General features: G+C 35.8%; 1 protein-coding gene, 1 long non-coding RNA gene and 1 pseudogene across 10 annotated transcripts in view; 1 reads left to right on the top strand and 2 right to left on the bottom strand.

Annotated features, from left to right (window-relative positions):
- Positions 1–2,637, bottom strand: part of LOC129907091 (GTPase-activating protein skywalker) — a 150,465-nt gene extending 147,828 nt beyond the window's left edge. For 5 of the 9 annotated variants that reach the window (XM_055983147.1, XM_055983150.1, XM_055983154.1 and 2 more), the window contains exon 1: positions 2,173–2,637. The gene's annotated coding sequence lies outside the window, so the exon portion shown is untranslated. The remainder of the gene's footprint in view (positions 1–2,172) is intronic. The other 4 variants (XM_055983152.1, XM_055983153.1, XM_055983156.1 and 1 more) reach the window with 3 other exon arrangements.
- A 1,524-nt stretch (positions 2,638–4,161) lies between these two features.
- Positions 4,162–5,236, top strand: LOC129905762 (uncharacterized). The gene is made up of 3 exons (XR_008770652.1): positions 4,162–4,432; positions 4,512–4,582; positions 4,634–5,236. It is a non-coding gene; the product is annotated as an uncharacterized LOC129905762 (long non-coding RNA).
- Positions 5,237–12,383: 7,147 nt separating this feature from the next.
- Positions 12,384–17,325, bottom strand: LOC129920933 (cytoplasmic dynein 1 intermediate chain-like; annotated as a pseudogene).
- Positions 17,326–19,484: the final 2,159 nt, after the last annotated feature.

The raw sequence follows: 19,484 nt of genomic DNA, 5'->3' as shown, positions 1-19,484 counted from the left end.
TCCACATATACAGTGTATGTGTAAGTGTTTTCAGCTCGATTATTAGTACTATCCGAAATTCGGGTTTTCAGATCGATCATTACTATCCGAAATTCGATTTGGCTCGTAAACAAGCTGTGTTAGGTGTTTCAACTCATCGAAGATCTCAATATGTATACCTTAGGTGTTGTCTGACATGAATAGCGAAACCACGATTTACGATCTCAGTGCGATTATAAAATGAAGCAATCCTTTGAATTTAATCGGTCAGAGCATGAAATTCTTTAGAAGTTGATTTACTGTCCAATTTGGGGCTTCAATAAATTGTGGTAACAAAAGAACATGCTAATTGCGTTATTGAAACGGGGTTAATGATCCATATTTCTAACTACATAGCACGCATTTTCGAAAGAACTTGATGCCAAACTCTATCTAATGTCTTTGAAATATCAAGAGCAACAATTTTACTTTCTCCAAAATAATGTAAAGATAAACTATCAGATCACCAGTGGACCCGTTGCTACGAAAACCGTCCTGCCGGTGATTAAGAAGCTTTCGTTTCTCGAGATATTTTTCAAGATGAAAATTAATCATGACCTTGGAAAGAAGGGACGTAAGTGTGATCGGTCTGTAGTTTGGGGGTGAGGAAGATTCGCCCTGGACAAATGATGTTTTCCATTCACTCGGGAAGAGACCAGAAGAATAGGACAGATGAAAAATTGTTCTAAATCCGAAAATGAGATAAGGATGCAATTTTACTAATTTAAAGGTGCTCTTTCCGAATTTGAAAATCGTTTTTGTCTAAAAAATTGGGACATCGAACAATGAAAACAAGCAAGTAGCCTTCTGAAAATGAGACCCGAATATTCTTGATTGTCCCATCATATTTTGTTCTTTTTTATTTAAGGAAAGTGGGTACTTTCATAGGAATTGTTCTATGTCCAATTTTGGGTTTTTAGATTTTAAAAATATTAAAAAATAGTATGTTTTTACTTATGAAGAAAGTTTGTATGGTTTCTTCAAAAGGAAATAACAAATATAAATTGAATTACCGAAGAGCAAAAAAATATCACTTTCAATCAATTTGAAAGTTAAAAATCGTCCCCTGTTAAATTTTCTTTTTGTGACTTAGAACAATTTTGCCTTCCGCCGACGAAATGACCAACATTTTTTACTACCTTTGGGACATTGTAGCATTTTTTGCCTTAATTCTAGGTCATGCAAAAATTTGGTTCGTCGAATATGTGCGTTACTGACCTTTTTTGCTTGTTTGAACTTTTTTCGGTTTTCATCAGTAGGTTTGGCTTTGTAACAACGAAAGCTGACCTCTTTAACCCTGATAACCTCTTTGCAGCTCGAAAGAATTCTCTTTCGGTTTAATTGTTTTAAACCTCCACTTACAACGAAGTCCGTCGATATTCAACATTATTATAATTTGCGCTCATTTACCCTAAAAACTAATCTAGTCCCTTCTGTGCAAATGCTCACAAAAGCGCTACTGACATCATGTTGTAAACTCATCCTTTTCCCTACAACCCAATCTTTAAAAATGCTAGGCAACATTCGAAAAACATTTACTTATAAGAAACCAACATTTGGCAACCCTTTTACCCAACATCAACACTGTTGCACATGCAATTTTTGCACATCTGCAATCTGAAACCCAAATGACAAGAAAAGAAAGAGCTTTCGCAAACAATAAGAGAGAAGGAGAAATAAGATGCAGTGTATGCTCTAAAACTGGAAATCAAAACGGATTTTTTCCAAATTTACATCAAATATAAATAATTTTATCACAAATTGGAATAACAAAAAAAAAAGAAAACAAATTTTTAATGGAAATGCAACTGCTACTAATGCTTATTGGAAAAATATAAAAATCTAGATAAAATAATGGATTAAAGATGACATCAAGTACAGCAAATACGAAAGGAAATTAAAAGAAAAAAAAATACCCATCAAAGAAACCTGTCAGGGAAGTTATTTATTTATAATAGTCATCTCTTTCATTCATATTGGAAATGTATTTTTTTACTCATAATTTGGCCCCCAAAAATTGACAGCTGGGAATTCCATAGAATTTTCAAAAAAATTAAGGGCAATCAACATAAACATGCGAGGAAAGAATCAACGAAATAAACAAAAAAGCAGAAATTATCAAAAGAATTAATTTTATTTTTTATTAAAACTTACTTTTTATGAGAGTTTATTCAAATTATTAACTGCAATAAACTAATATATTCTAATCCAGAGAAATTATCGATTGCTTGGAAAAAAGTTACACAAATTTACAATTTTTTTTCTTTTTATTTCAATATTCGCACAATTTTTTATTTTATTTCTCAGCTCTTTTAACAACTCTCCGAGTAAATTCGCGTATTTCGTTTAGAATAAAATTAATACAATTAAATTGAATTTATACACTTTTAATAATAATTTTCATATTTTTCACTGGAACAAATGAAAAATCGATATTTTGTTGGTTGCCCCTGGCCTGCTTCAACTTGGTAAAGGAAAGCGAGGACGAGATTCTTCTTGGATTCCTTTACTCTTGGTGATTCCGTAATTTTATGGAACAGAGAAAACTTACTACTTTTTTTATTTATTCTTTTATTTTAACACTAGAATTTCGCAAAAATAAAAAACTTTAATAGATTTTTTTCAAAAAAAGACGGGGAATTATTTCTTTTAAATAAAATTAAAATTTTTTTAATGATTTCACACTTTTTCCGTTCCGATTGATTGAAGAAAAAAATTCACTCACTTGCGGATACTGTGACGGCGCGCATTCCAATAATCATACGTTCTCGGTAGCTCAACTTTTTAGGTATGTATTTTTTTTTACTTTTCTTGTATGATTTGCTGGAAGTCATACTCATGCGCATGATGGTGTAGGTGAAAATGGGAAATTTATGATTTTATGCATCTTTCCAGGAATAGTGTTCATGAAGAGGGAAATTATTGATGGTTTTTTGTAAATTTATAGTTGAGATAATGTTAGGAGTTGGGACTGTTTGATTTAAGCAATGACTTCACTCATCATGTTTGGCATTTCACACATAATCTGTTTGGCAACTCCCAAAGGATAAAGGTTTGGCCACACCGGAGGGTACGCGGTAGAGGTACAGGTAACGGTACGGGTATTTGTATGGAAAAAATTCCAAACTGACACATCAACGTTCGGGTGTGGAATTTTTGTAATACAAATATCGTTGCCGCTACCCGTACCCTCCGGTGTGGCCAAGCCTTAAAAGGTCAGCTATTACATAAAGCCTCAAGAGGCGCGTCTCTTTTCAAACGTAATGAGTGCAAAAGATGAAACAAAAAATTATCCGACCAGAGAGTCGTGGGTCGGAATTCTGATACTCTTTTTTGACGTTTCTTTTTCCACTTTTTCTTTTTTCAAAATTCCCTTTCATTTCTTTTTGCTTCTTGGTGCAATACAACAACAACACATTTTAAATCAAAAGAGAAATGTCAAATTTGAGACCTGGACTCAAGAGGCATCATGTAATAGTACGCGCCTCACAGAATGAAAAAAGAGTCAAGCTTCGTGTAATAGCTGACTATTACACGAAGCCTGAAGAGGCTTGACTCTTTTTTCTAATTTTCTTTTGATAATCATTCTGTGAGGCGCGTACTATTACATTAGGGGTATTCACGATCTGGTGCAACAGGTCTAGTAAAAGTGTAAAATTTTATTTTTTTACAATAGATCGTGAACGTACCTCTTCTTATCTATAGTAAATATTGAATGGAATCCATGATATGAATTATATCAGCTTCACTCTTTTTTTTACGGAGTTGTCTTTCCACCGATGCTTCTTCTTTTTTTTTCAATTTTTTTATAATTTCATTCTTTGTTGTGTTCGGGTTAATTTATTTTCACAAATTACATCAAAAGAAACAAAATAAAAAAGAATAAGAATAAAAAAGATAAACTGTTCATCATGGGCGACACGCGACGGCGAGCTGCCATCTGTCAAAAAAATTTTACACCATTGTATTTTTATTTTGCAATAAGGTTAGGGTATAGCAAAAGTGCAAGACCATTGTAAAATTTCAATCCATATATGAGGCTATGAGAGCAATAGTGGCGTAATCGGTTTTTTTTCAAAAATGAGTTTTTCATAAAAACTTGGTCTCTTAATAGGTGTGTTTTTTTGTTTGTCTATATAGATTTTGTGCAAAAAAACGACATCGAGATTTTTGAAATGAAAACAATTTACGTGTTAATTACAACAAAAACTTTATCTGTATAGATTTTTGAAAAATCCAGATAATTATCCAGATTTTACTTTCTCTCGATAGAAAACAGTACTGCCAAGGTACATTACACTTATTAAATGTCAGATTCCAATAAACGACAGCTGCAGTTGACAGATATATGACAAAAAAAAATTTAATATTTAAAATTGAATTCAATTAGGAATAACAAACAACACAAATCAATGTAAGTATTAGCATATTTTTTGGAAAAAGATGAAAATTGTACGATAAACTTTGGTTTTTTTTTAATTTAATAATTTTAGGATTCACGTGTTTGCAAGAGTGCGATATCTTCCCCAAAATTAAAGAGAAAAACCTGAAAAGGAGATGGAAAGTAAATCAATTTATTCTTACAATGAGCTAGCGTATTTATCTTTTTTTCTAGGAATTATTTCACAAAAGAAGAATTCTGTGTACTGTGCGCTTGGGTCTTAATCGTGTCGGTACCTTCAACCCTCACAGCCAAAATGTAATGTAAAATGCTCTTGGAATGCCCGCTCGTTTGCGAAAACGTCTATTCTTAGACGATCAACATGAATAAATGATAACAAAGCTCTTGTTGTTAATAAATTGCCTCATTAGAATGCCCACCACAAAAACAGTCTCTTACATTTTTAAAATGATACACGTCATGTATGTGCGCTGCAAAGAAAAGCAAATACAAACATACCTCCCGAAAAATATTCCCCCAGGAAACACTTTTCAGCCCAAACAGCAGACAGCAACAAGCAAGACAATCCTAACATTGCATTATGCAGCTCATTCAACACCCAAAAATCCTTCAGCTCCCGTTGATGAAAAACCATTTTATAAGAGATCGCTTCACTGCGTTCAAACTTGGACGACATGTGCATGATAAGTGAAGTGTGGAAACAAATGGCATGTTGAAAGTGGTAATTGTTTCAGAGCATCATTTAGCTCCCCAATTGGTTGCAGGTAATATTTTTATTGATTCTCCTTTTTTGGTTCGATATATTCCTTATGTACTCTGCCTACATTGATGTCGTTTTGTTTCTTCAGGACATGCCTTTAACAAATGGGTCTAAAGCCCCCATCGAGATCCCGAGAAAATCTGCATGAATCTTCTTCGCAATTGCTTTCCCCTCCTAAACAGTTATGCAGAGGGAGGAATTGAGGCAAAACACATGGATTCCCAACCCAACTTAACCAACCCTACAACTGGACATCCGGGTCTGAACAACTCGAGTACAGCAGACTTTTCAAACTAAGTTTATCCATGTATTATATTTGTTTATATTTTATAACTTTGTCATTATTATTTAACGTTAGACCCCCTTTGTGCCATCAAAATTTTTAATGTATCTTAGAAATAAGTTATTTTATTATTAAATTGCAAATTGCAAAATTAAAACGTAATCCGTTTTGCTTTTTCTCATTAAGATTTATCTAACAAGTTTCCAATCCGATATGAAAATTAAATGAACAAATTTGTGCGCGCCTCACTGCATAATCTCGGAACTGCACTTTTACATCAGACTTACAAAATGTTTCCATAAAAAATTCAACACATAACATTGTATTAGTTTTTAGAAATAAATAACATACTCAAAGAAAGAATTACTCAGCTTTTGACAAAATTTACCTATATATTTATTTTACATTTAACATTTTTGTTTCATGTTTTTTTTTTTTTTTCATAAGTAGGTACCTACTCAGTAAATACTCTTTTACTAATTTTCATTATCATACTGTAACGATGAATTACTGAACTACTTTTAAGATAAAAGTCTGAACACACTATCTACTACTGCAAAGGTAGAAATGTGAACGGACCTTTAGTAATTAAGAAAAATATCTCACTGAACACATCTAAAAATATCCCACTGAACATATCTCACTGAACACATCTCAAAATATCCCACACTGAACACATCTCAAAATATCCCACTAGACTGGAAGCCTTCCTGGAAAGGAAGTTTCGAGAGACAGGGACGAGAGCCTTCGAGGACGTTCTCGAGTCTCGAGATTCCGGTATAAAAGGCAGCGTAGACACCGACCGGAGACAGTTTAATCTTGAAAGTGAAAGAGTACAGTACAAAGTGAAATAAAGTGTTGCGAATTGTTAGTAGTAAATAAAGTGATTTAAAAGTGTGTTTGTTTGAGCGAATAATAAAAGTAAATTGAGTTGAAATAAAGTGTGTTCTTATTTGAACGGAAATATAAGTGGAAATTAAATAAGTTTTATTGTGAACCCGGAATAAAACATTACATTGGTGTCAGAAAAGTGGAATAAAACTTATTTATTTGTACGAATCAGATAATTTCGCGAATAAAGTAAAAAGTGCGCGTGTGTTTTAAAAATAAACAAAGTTTAAAACATTTTGAAATAAGTAAAAGTGCTCGCGTTTTAAAAAGTTAAAATGGGTAAGACATTAAATCAGTTAAGTTTGACTGAGCTGAAGGCGGAATTAACTAAGCGAGGTCTTCCTACTGCTGGATCGAAAAATGACCTCATTATTCGTCTGCAGGATCACTTAACCCAGATAAACGAAAATTTGGACACATTTCAATTCGAAATTGAAATGCCAGAAGAACAAGTAAGTACTGGTTCCGCTTCCGATATGTCGTCCGTGATGTCTGTTCTCCTTGCTAAGTTCGAGAAAAATCTTCTTGAACAAATTGAAGCACAACGTAATGAACAGAAGGATGAACAGAAAAATCTTCTTGAACAAATTGAGACACAACGCAAGGAACAGAGAGAACAATTAGAAAAACAACAGAGTAGTGTTCTCGAAAAAATTGAGGCACAACGTACCGAGCAAAAGAGTGAACAACAGAATCTTCTCGAAAAATTGGAAACCCAGAAGAACCTTCTAGATGAACAGAAAAACCTCATCGAAGGTAAGCTTGATGCTATCGAGAACAAGTTCGTTGCTCTTGATGCTTCCATCAAAGGTGTTGAAAAACAATCTCAAGAAAAGTTCGAGAAAGTTGAAGAAAAACTCGAAAAAGTAGAAATAAAATTCGATGACAAATTGAAAGGAATGGAAGTGAAAATGCAAAGTTTTACCGAAGAACTTGACAAGGTTCGAAAAATTAAGGTGCGAGAAAGTTCTGGTGAGTATTTAAAGAAGAAGGAAATGCATCCACCAACCTTTGATGGACAAAGTTCTTGGTCGATCTACAAGAAACAGTTTGAGGCAGCTGCCACAACAAATGGCTGGGATGACGAAGACAAATGTATAGCGCTGACTCTTGCTCTTAGAGGTCCTGCTGCTGAGTTGTTACAAACGTTACCACCAGAAAAGAATGGTAACTTTAACGCTCTTGTCCAGGTCATTGAAAAACGCTTTGGAGATGGCCATATGCAGGAAGTCTTCCGCGTCCAACTCAATACAAGAGTCCAGAAAAGAGGAGAAACTCTACAACAACTTCAAGCAGATATTGAAAGGTTGGCTCATCTGGCATATCCGACAGCAGGAGACGACATTATCAATCAGTTTGCGACAGAAGCCTTTGTACGTGCTGTATCTGATATAAATCTTCAGCGAGCAATTCGAACAGCTGGAAAACGTTCCCTTCCTGAAGCATTAGCGTTTGCACTGACTATGGAAGCAGCAGAACAGGCTTCTCAAGGCGTTCATCGAGTAAGAGAAGTTGCAGTGGAGGAATGCTCTTGTCAAAAACTCGCGTTCCAAAGAAACCAGCGAGACGGAGCTGCTCGATGCTGGAACTGTAACAAGACAGGACATCTCCAGCGGCAGTGCAGATTGCCACCAAGAAGAACTGCTTGCGAACACTGTGGAAACAGGAATATTGCCCAACAACAGGTAAGCGATACAACCAACGCTCATCCTCAACTTGATTCCCATTCGGGAAACGAGAGAACCAACTTCGAGGGGCAGAAGCTGGTTTCTGGTATCGATGGCCCCAGAACCACAATTCAAGTCTCACAGACTAAACGAGACAACAAAAGTCTGACAGTGGAGGCGACCATAAACAACAAACAACACGTGGCTACAATTGACACCGGTGCCACCGCCTCTATTGTACGAAGAGACTTGGTGAAGATGACATGGCTACATAACACCAACAGCTACCGTCTGAAGACAGCCACAGGAGAAGCAGCAAGGGTGTACGGTGAAGTTCGTCTTACGATCCGTATGGCAGAACTAGAGTTTTCACATGTGTTTTTGGTGGCAGATATATGTGACGAGTGCATCATTGGAATCGACTTCATGAAGGAGCATGGAATCATTTTGGATATAGGTAATCAAGTCCTGAAATACAGAAATGTAGAGATTCCAATGGTCTATGGCAACGAAAACTCGACAACAATTAGAACTGTCATCAAAGAAGACATGTGCCTGCCTCCTTCTTCAGAAGTTTTTGTGTGGACCAAGTTAAAGGGGAACTTTGGAAGCCATCGATACCTCATGGTTGAACCAGAAGTTGAGCAAAGTTCCCAAAACATCATCATCGGGAAGACTCTTGTGGCACCAAAGAACAACATGGTACCTGTACGGATACTTAACATCAAACCGTACCCAATCAAGCTTAAGAAAGGAGAAGTTGTTGGGCAATGTGAATCTGTGGCCGCAATAACTAAGATCAACGAGGTGGATACACAGATGACTATGAACTCGGAGAAACTAAAGAAACAAATTCTCAATTCAGACAACCTGAGTCAACATCAGCTTAATGTTGCGGGAAGGCTTCTTCATGAGTATGCTGATATCTTCTCTTCACCCAGCGGGCAATACGGCCGAACACAACTGGTGCAGCATCGAATCGATACAGGAGATGCTAGGCCGATTCGTCAACCAGCAAGACGTCTCCCCTTGGCCAAACAAGGTGAAGTTGAAGAAATGATAACAACAATGAAGAAAGACGGGCTAATCGAAAATTCCAAAAGCCCTTGGGCATCACCGGTAGTTCTCGTCAAAAAGAAGGATGGAAGCACTCGATTTTGTGTCGACTACCGCAGGCTGAATGATGTGACGAAGAAAGACAGCTACCCACTGCCAAGAATCAGCGATACTCTAGATGCAATGGAAGGAGCACAATGGTTTTCGACTTTGGATTTGAAGAGTGGCTACTGGCAGGTAGAAATCCATCCAGAAGATCGGGAGAAGACGGCTTTCTCCACAGGAAATGGTCTGTGGCAGTTTAATGTCATGCCGTTTGGACTATGCAATGCCCCAGCTACTTTTGAGCGCTTAATGGAGTGCGTTTTAAATGGATTAACCTGGAAATCTTGCCTAGTGTATTTGGATGATGTCATCGTTTACGGGAAAACATTTGATGACCATTGTGAAAACCTAAAGGCTGTATTCCAAAGGCTACGAGAAGCACATCTTAAGTTGAATCCAAAGAAATGTGCACTTTTCAAGACCGAGGTTAAATATTTGGGGCATATCATCTCATCCCAAGGAGTGAAGACTGATCCTGAAAAGGTTGACACTGTGAAGAACTGGCCAACCCCTCAGGACAAGCATCAACTTCGGAGTTTCCTCGGTCTGGCAACGTACTATCGACGATTTGTGAAGGATTTTGCGAGAATCGCCAAAAGCTTGCACCAACTTACGGAGAAGGGTAAACCCTTTAAATGGTCAGGTGAGTGTGAGAAAAGCTTTCAGGAACTGAAGCTGCGGTTATGTGAAGCTCCTGTGCTGGCCTATCCGACTCCAGGCAAACAATTCATCATTGACGCAGATGCAAGTAATGTTGGAGTTGGTGCTGTTTTATCGCAAGTTCATGACGGAGAAGAAAAGGTCGTTGCCTATTTCAGCAAGGTACTCTCGAAACAAGAAAGAAACTATTGCGTGACCAGAAGGGAACTTCTAGCTCTAGTATTGGCAACAAAGCACTTCCATAAGTACATCTATGGACAGAAGTTCCTTCTTCGCACAGATCATGGTGCACTTAATTGGCTTTTGAACTTCAAAAATCCAGAGGGTCAAGTAGCAAGATGGATCGAGATACTTCAGACGTATCAATGTCAGATTCAACATCGAAGAGGAAAACTGCATTCAAATGCAGACGCATTATCTCGACGCCCGTGCAAGCAAGACTGCAAACATTGCACACGACTAGAAGAAAAGGAAGTTGTCGCTGTTAGAAGAACGAGAGCTGATCCCATTTGCGGCTGGAGTAATGAAGAACTCAGAATGGCCCAACAGGAAGATTCGGACCTCGAACCCATCCTTGCATGGAAGGAACATCAAGAGAAACCAGAATGGGCCGACATCTCCGACCGAAGCCCCACTCTAAAAGCATATTTGGCACAATGGGACTCACTTCATGTGCAAGAAGGGCTACTCAGGCGTAAGTGGGAATCCGCAGATGGTAAATCCTATGTAATGCAGCTAGTCGTACCTCAGTCAAAGGTAAATGATGTTCTCCGAGAGATGCACGGTGGAACTTCTGGAGGCCATTTAGGCATCAACAAGACGCTGGAAAAGCTACGACAGCAATTCTACTGGTTACGTATGAGAGAAGACGTTGAAAAGTGGTGCCGAAAATGTGATACTTGTGCCGCTAGCAAAGGACCAGCTAGAAAAATCCAAAGCAAGATGCAGCAGTACAATGTGGGTGCACCTTTTGAGAGAATTGCAATAGACGTAGCAGGTCCTTTTCCCGAAACCAACAACGGAAATCGATACATCCTTGTAGTGATGGACTACTTCAGCAAATGGCCTGAGGCATTTGCCATTCCAAACCAGGAAACCAAAACAGTTGTGGATAAGATTGTCTTTCATTGGGTGAGCAGGTTCGGAGTACCCATGGAACTTCATTCCGACCAAGGAAGGAACTTCGAATCTAAGATTTTTCAAGAGGTTTGCTCACTCCTTGGCATCAAGAAGACGCGAACAACACCGCTTCATCCACAATCTGATGGGATGGTTGAGCGATTTAACAGGACACTTAAGGAACACCTGTCAAAAGTAGTCAATGATAATCAACGAGACTGGGACCGACATATTCCATTATTCTTGATGGCTTATAGAAGTGCAACACATAGTTCTACTGGACATACACCATCGGAAGTCCTATTTGGCTCAACAATACGTCTGCCAAGTGAGATAAAATTTGGAAGTGTTCCAAACGAGCCACATGAAATGGATGAGTACGTAGATAAACTGAAAGGAACACTGGCTGACATTCACCAACGGACAAGGACAAATATAAAAGCGTCTAGTGACAGGATGAAAACAAGATATGACGCACGAGCGACAGCAACAGGGTTTCAAGAAGGAGAACTTGTGTGGTTTTACAATCCCCACCGACAAAAGGGACTATCACCGAAGCTACAACAAAACTGGGAAGGCCCTTACACAGTAATAACCAGAATTAACGACGTGGTTTACCGTATACAAAGAGGGGTAAGAGGCAAACTAAAGGTAGTTCATTGTGACCGTTTACATCGTTATAATGGTGATAGAAGCAATGGAGTTGTTCGGGACGAACAATCCTAAGAGGGGGGCAATGTAACGATGAATTACTGAACTACTTTTAAGATAAAAGTCTGAACACACTATCTACTACTGCAAAGGTAGAAATGTGAACGGACCTTTAGTAATTAAGAAAAATATCTCACTGAACACATCTAAAAATATCCCACTGAACATATCTCACTGAACACATCTCAAAATATCCCACACTGAACACATCTCAAAATATCCCACTAGACTGGAAGCCTTCCTGGAAAGGAAGTTTCGAGAGACAGGGACGAGAGCCTTCGAGGACGTTCTCGAGTCTCGAGATTCCGGTATAAAAGGCAGCGTAGACACCGACCGGAGACAGTTTAATCTTGAAAGTGAAAGAGTACAGTACAAAGTGAAATAAAGTGTTGCGAATTGTTAGTAGTAAATAAAGTGATTTAAAAGTGTGTTTGTTTGAGCGAATAATAAAAGTAAATTGAGTTGAAATAAAGTGTGTTCTTATTTGAACGGAAATATAAGTGGAAATTAAATAAGTTTTATTGTGAACCCGGAATAAAACATTACAATACATACACAAAACAAAAAAAAAAAAACAATCACCGATGCCGAGGGCACTTCGGTATTCCATAAATCAAGGCGACCACTGCCGTCGACAGAAGCGAACAAGGCGGGATGAATTGGAGACCATAATATAATTTGAATTTTCTTCAAATGAATATAATGGTTTATTGTCCTACAAGTAAATACAAAAAATGTAATACATATTGGTCGTTATAGTAGATATTAAATTTCACCTTAAGACTCCATAACTTAATTGTCCAATCAATGGACGATGTAAGAAACAAATCACCAAAATCTGTTGTAGATTGATTTGGATGAGTTGATATTCCCGTCACTGGACCCAAATGTTTCTCATAGACTTCAGACACACCCGAACGTATTCCATGTCGATAAGCTTGAGTAGAAACAACAATTTATTTATAAGCAAATGGAAAATCACAACAAACTTTTACCATAAAAACATTGCCATCTTCACATGCAACTGATAGCAATTGGGTTCGATTGCCGTGGCTGCAATTCCAGTGTATCTTGCGGCATCGACAACATATCCAAACTCCATGAGCAAAGCTTGCCATCGGATGAGATCGATAACACATTGTCTGCATTCTGTGTGCCAACCATTTGGAAACAATACACTGGATGCGTATGTGCAGTTGCACTTAGAGGTGTCCTCTGGTCCTCTGGATGGGTGTGCGCTTTTCCACTCGATTATTCCATAATACAATATGACCGGAATACGTTCCACAGAGTATAAGGTTTTGATTGAATTTAGCAAAGCATGTTGACATAACGGCACTTTGACAATGGAATACATCTTCGGGTGCTTGTTTTTTATATTTTGTGTTCCAGACCATTACAACACCATCTGGTTCATTGTGACTCTCCTTAAAAAAGTTAGTGGGTTTTAGATAGAATCGTAGAAAAAATACAAATGCAAACCTCATTATTGTGATATGAAACAACAACCAGTTCAGGAAAATGTGTTGACCAATCCATTGAAGTGATGCATCGATTCTTAGACCATCGGTCTTCGTGGAAATATCGATTCAATGACAACCTAGCATGTGTCCTCTCATCGTTTGACTCCTATCACCACCTCCAATGTATTCGGTGTAGATGTCGACATTCTCAGAACCATTGTCGATGTGTGGCAGCGATCTCTGTTCGTCATCTCCTTGGGCATCATAAGTAAGCATAGGTAAAACAGGAACAATTCTACTTTTTTTTTTGTTTGTTTTTTTTTCTCTCATTTTGTTTAGAGCTTTGTTTTATTAAATTTTAATTTTTTAAATAAAAAAGCAAAAGCAAACTTTTTGACAGACAGTTGTCAAAGTTAATGTCCAGTGCTGCCAAACTTTAACACGGATTCCAAAAATCTCGATGTCGTTTTTTTGCACAAAATCTATATAGATAAACAAAAAAACACACCTAATATATCTACTTTATTACAAAAATAGATTTATGGAGCTAGATACACTTAGAACTAGATGGCACTCAAAAAAGTGTTGTTTTGAAAAACCTTGTATCTTAAATCACTCGTAGCTCAAAACTTCCTCTTTGTGGCTTACGCCACTATTGTTCTCATAGCCTCATATTTTGTTGTTGTAGTGTTGCAAGATTTTACACTTTTGCACTTTTGCAATGATACAAGACCAGTTGCATCGGATCGTGAATACCCCTATAATCTGTTTGGCAACTCCCAAAGGATAAAAAGTCAGCTATTACATAAAGCCTCAAGAGACGCGCCTCTTTTCAAACGTAATGAGTGCAAAAGATAAAAAAGATGAAACAAAAAATTATCCGACCAGAGAGTCGTGGGTCGGAATTCTGATACTCTTTTTTGACGTTTCTTTTTCCACTTTTTCTTTTTTCAAAATTCCCTTTCATTTCTTTTTGCTTCTTGGTGCAATACAACAACAACACATTTTAAATCAAAAGAGAAATGTCAAATTTGAGACCTGGACTCAAGATGCATCATGTAATAGTACGCGCCTCACAGAATGAAAAAAGAGTCAAGCTTCGTGTAATGGGTTGGGTGTAAGTGATCATGGCAGAAGATATCATGGGACAAGATATCGCACGCAACTTATCATGAGACACCTGATCATGAGGTTCGATTGCAACAAAATATTCATTTTGAGTTCATTCTAAAAAAAGAGGAGGTGACTTTCAAGAAAAGACTCTTGTTGGTGGTTGTTTTTATTTATTTTTATTTTTGAGGTTTAGGTTTAGTTTTTTTTAGACGGAATTTTGCGTTGATTGATATGTGCGAAAGGTGTTTGGTTTTTTGCAATTTTTGTGTGTGTTTTCTTTTATGAAGGGAATGAGAAGTAGGTAGGGACATAGTTTTTTTTATCTTCTATATAGGATGTGATTATGTACCTTACGGCTTTTTTATGAATTTAGGGTGTGTGGTCTAGGTGGTTTTCGTGGGAAGGAAAGACGTATGGTGTATTAAGTATAACTATATAGAGCGAGGGAGAAAAAAATGTGTCAAGATCTTTATTCTTGCTTTTTTTTGCATGAACAAAATGAGAGGTAACATATGTATATAAGTAGGGATATACTGATTTTTTTGCATTGTTTTCCTTCCTATGTGGGTTATTGCAAATATTTTTTTATGATTTTGGGGTGTGTGGTTTAGAAAAAAATCATTCGAGACGTATGGTTTGGTGTCTATTGTGTATAGGTATAGGTATAGAGCGAGGGAGAGAAAAATGTGCCAAGATCTTTATTCTTGCTTTTTTTTTGGCATGCAGAAAATTATATGGGTACATAAAACATTATATACAAAGGGATATACCTACTTACCTGTTGTTGATTGGATTATTGCAATTATTCTTTTTATGAATATGGGGTTTGTTTGTTTATGGTTTAGGTTTTTTTTTAATTCGGTGACGTATGGTGGCAAGTGTGTGGGTATATTAGGATAATGAGAAGAGAGGCAGAGAGGGAAAGATAGGTACCTATGTGCAAAGATTTTGATTCAATTGGTTTGGTTGATTGTAGGTAGGTAGGTACATAGCATAGGTAGGTAGGTAATTCTTTTCTGTCAACGCGAAAGGGATTTTGTGATTTGATTTTTTTATGCTGAACAGAATGAGATGTAGCATGAAGGTACCTAGTTAGGTGTGTAGGTACTTATATAGTTAATGCTCTTGTTTAATGATTCAAGTGATAAATAAATTGATAAAAGTTCAAATTAAATATTAAAAAATTAATCATTTTATAAAAGTTTTAGTGAATCGAAACTTAAGCATTTAAGTTCAACATAAATCTTTCTGTGACAGTTTAGGCAGAGGAAAAAGTAGAGAATAAGAGTTTATGTTCAACATAAATTATTAAAGTTACCATTCAGCAAATGACCCTTAATCGTTAAGAATGATGATAGGTAGTTGGCATCCGTAATAGGGTTAGGGTTGTCTGGTAGGTACCTATACTAGGTTGATGAGAGAGAGGAATAAAAAACTATCGTAGATATAGATAGGTACCTACTGTTAAGACTAAGAATAGGCACCAATCGGCAAAAATATTTTTAATGGTTTAACCCTTTCGAACCCAAGCTATGAAAATCAATATTAAAAAATGTTTTTTCGGTATTATCGGGTCAAAAACATCACAACTACGAGATATGAATAGCAAAAAGTTATTTTCCAAAATAATAAATAGCAAAACTAATGTGTTATTCTCATGTTACATGTAAGTAACATGCACTGCCTATGACCACCAAAAAACGTCGGAGAACTGAGAAAATAACTTTTTATGAATCTATAATGTATGCTACTTCTTCTTAGCAAAAAAGTAAAACACTTTCTGCATTAACATTTTTTATAGGTTTCTTTTTTTCAAAATTATGACCATGTATAAAAAAGTTTTTTTTTGCAAAAAAATATGAATTTCAGTCCCTTTTTCGATTAAAAAAATTTAAAGGTAGGTATGATATTTGACTAACTTTTTGTAATAATCCAATAACTAGGCATTATTATCTTTCAATTAGGCCATCGAAACCTAAAAAATTGTTTAATTTAATATTTTTGTAAGAATTTTTAAAAAAATGTTACATGAGAGTAACGCTGGGTCCGAAAGGGTTAAAAGAAGGTATAACAAGAAAAATGTAAAATAGGTTGGCAATAAGAATAACGGACAAAAAATGAAAATGGCTTTTTGTGTAGCCATATCCCTTCGTAATATAGACATTATAGGTACCTAGGTAGGTATTGTACAATGAAAACTAGTTGGCCTTGGATTTCTGTCTTTCAAACATTAATACAAAATCTGTCGTGTGTCCAATAGAATATAAATTTTAAATTAAACTTCTTTAAAATATTTTTTAAAAAGAAATAAATTTATTAGTTTGAATCTCAAAGGTTTTCTAAAGATACGAAGTATCTTGTTCGATGGTCGACTTAAGATTTGATGAATGTTCTGCGACTGCCAACTTAAGATTAAATTATAATTTTGATATTTGGAATGATCCAACTGGGAATCCTTACAATGTTCTTTGTTTAAAAATGATGACACAGCATCTTACAGTTGCTCTAGCGGATGCTTGGGTGTCGAAGTTTATTACTACTTAAAATGATGACACAGCATCTAACAGTGGATGCTTGGATGTCGCAGTTTATTATTACAAGATAAATATTAGAATACACCAGAAGGGTATATGCTATGATCCAACATTGTAGATCGATACAATGTTGTATTGTTTATTTGTTTATGTCTCGCTATTTTGTTTTAATTTATTGTGGAGGCGCACAAGTGATATCGGATAAAACTTATATATAATAGAATATATATAGTCGTGTGTCCTATGGAAAAAAAAGAAACATGTAGCTAGGTAAGTGTGTTCCACTTTACAAGGCAAAACAAAAAAAATTAACCATATAAATCATTAGTTCCCCACCTATTATTTTCGCAGACACATCAATACCTACCAACATATGTGCTGAAAGTCTTAAGGGGTCTTTTTTTTTTTTTTATTTAGCTTAAATTAACCCCCTAACTATAACGAACATTTTAATACCTTTTGCGTATCGAAACACTCAAAATTGACGAAGTAAAAGGCATTTTTCGACAGGAATATTGAGCCAATTAGAGCGGTGGACTCCATTTATTTTACAATTATCTCGAAACTACATTTTTGACCGGATGCCATCGAGATCTCGGAAACTATCCGTCCGATTGCTTTCAAATTTTTACTGAATATTTTTGAAAGCGAAGTATTTTTTTGATAACATAATAAGGTAGCTTTTTTTAAATAATTTTTTGCTTCAAAAATCTTGGTAAAAAAAATGAAAAAAATTGTTTTTCTGCTCGCCATAATTTTTCTAATGGTCCAAATAAAAAAATATTCCGGCTCACAGTTTCGGATTTATTAATTCAAAAACAAAAAAATGAATATTTCGGTCCACCAGGGTGGTCAGACCCCTTAAGTTTTGGGAAAGAGGGCGCTCATCGGCTTTGAAGTATCAGATTTTGTAACACCTATTATCTGATGGTATCGTAATTAGACATGTCTTGGAGTTGGAAAAAACGATTAGTTTACAAGGGCCCCATAACCCAGTTAACAAATTTCATCTTTTTTTCGTGCCGAGTTACACATTTTGAATTCATAAATTCTTTTTTTAATTTTGAAAAAAAAAAAAAAATTAACTAACGGTTTTTATAAAAACGAAAGGCATATCATGAAAAACTATACCTACCTACTAAATCAAAACTAACTTCACCAAAAGTTCATTTTTTTTTTAAGTATGGGCACCTGCCTAGAACAACATTCAAGTAAAAACTTTGAGATAAAAACCTGATATTTTACGTATTTAATACATAAATAACAAGATTTTAAATCGGGAACAACGAAAATTTGAAATCCAAAAAATTGGACCACCCTAATGTAGGTAGTTATCTACCGACCTTATAAAATATAGTAGGTGCAGGTAAAATAGTATCTATATAAAATCAAATAAAAAAAAATTGTTACACTCTTGAAACTTGCCAAAAAGTTTGCTTTTGGGATAAGAACCAAGGATAAAAAAGTCTATAAAAAAAATTTAATTAAAGGGTGTTTTTTTCGCGGACAAGAGGGAGGCAGTGGCGTATCCAGAAAAAAATTTGGAGGGGACTGGAAATTTTTTTCAAATTCGTCTGTTTTTTTTTTGTTACCTCATAACTTTGGATTGAGTGAACCAATTTTGATAATTCTTTTTGTATTGGAAAGCTGGGGGCTGCAATTTGGTCCCATTTCAACTTCGTTCAGTTCTGGCCATAGAAACTTATAGAAAAACAATAAAACCCAGTTTTGATGCATGGAACTCAGTTTTGTTTTTTGATAAAAATGATTATTTTTATTCATCTTTTATCGACAAAACAATTAAAATAGGTATAAGTTTTGATAATATTTTGTCAAAAAATTGCAGATTCATTGAAAAAGGCACTAAATTCACGAACAGAAACAAAGTGAATTGAATTCGATAAAAAAAATTTAAATGAGTGAGAAAATACAGAACACCTTATTTCACTTTCGGCAAATGAATGCATTACCTACGTAAAAGTCTCAAAAACTAATTTTCATTGAAATTCTTATTGATGTTTAATGTTGACCACTAAGATTTTGAGATATAAAAAAAATTTTGTTTCCAATATCTTTGAGAAAAAGATTATTTTTGAAAAAAAAGTAAATATAAGGTACTCAAGACAATAAAATACGGCTTGATTCCATAAAAAGCTTCGCAAAATTTAACGGTAATGTAATTCGACGTCAAAATACCAAAAAAAAAAATTTGAAGCATTCTGAATTGGACTAAAATTCTAAAAAAAATGATCCCAACCCTCAACGGCAACTAAGGCACTTACGCACACAAACAGAAACAACCATTTCAGAATTTGGAGGAGGCTCGATCATTCAAGATTCAATTAATCATGTAGATTATGACGAATTCAGCTAAATAATAACATGATTTTGGAGGCTTGGGGGGGGCTTGAACCCCCTGAGCCCCCCCTCAATACGCCATTGGAGGGAGGGGTTGAAGGTCAGAAATAGTGAAAACCGTATTTAACGACTCCACTAACAAAATTTAAAATTCTAACAAAACTAACACTAGCAAAATTCTAACAAAATTTATAAATAACCTACCTAAAACTAAAAGTGGACCCGGTGGTTCGTCACTCCCATAGCCGTATTTAGGGGGGGGGGTTTTAGGTGTTTAACCCCCCCCGAAATTTTTTTTCAGAAAATCAAAAGATACCTATATTATAAACATATACAAGTCTAAT

Source organism: Episyrphus balteatus, chromosome 1 (assembly GCF_945859705.1).
Source record: "Episyrphus balteatus chromosome 1, idEpiBalt1.1, whole genome shotgun sequence".
Lineage (NCBI taxonomy): Eukaryota > Metazoa > Arthropoda > Insecta > Diptera > Syrphidae > Episyrphus > Episyrphus balteatus.
Note: the sequence above shows the minus strand (reverse complement) of the source record. Positions and strands in the feature narration are given on the sequence as shown.